The following is a 231-nucleotide window of genomic DNA, read 5'->3' as shown; positions in this document are numbered from 1 at the left end:
AGTTTTTGAATTGTTCTTTGCAGGCCACAGCACAGATGGCAGAGTAGGAGTCAGCTACGAGTAGAACTGGCTTGAACTAATGTCTCCATCGATGTCTCCATCGTGTCTTTGACACTCTAGACTGAAATCTTTCTTTGGAAGCAAAATAGTAAAAAGCCCAGTAGCACCTTTAAGACAAACAAACTTTATCCTAGCATAAGCTCTTGAGAAAGCCTATGCTGCAATAAAGTT

General features: G+C 40.7%; 1 protein-coding gene across 1 annotated transcript in view; it reads left to right on the top strand.

Moving 5' to 3' along the window:
• Positions 1-231, top strand: part of TBC1D4 (TBC1 domain family member 4) — a 166,071-nt gene that overhangs the window by 158,992 nt on the left and 6,848 nt on the right. The gene's annotated exons all lie outside the window — the stretch shown is intronic.

The sequence above is a fragment of the Gekko japonicus genome, unplaced genomic scaffold, assembly GCF_001447785.1.
Source record: "Gekko japonicus isolate JY-2015 unplaced genomic scaffold, Gekko_japonicus_V1.1 scaffold569, whole genome shotgun sequence".
NCBI classification, from domain to species: Eukaryota; Metazoa; Chordata; class Lepidosauria; order Squamata; family Gekkonidae; genus Gekko; species Gekko japonicus.
The sequence above is the reverse complement of the archived record's forward strand: the minus strand, read 5'-3'. Positions and strand labels throughout refer to the sequence as shown.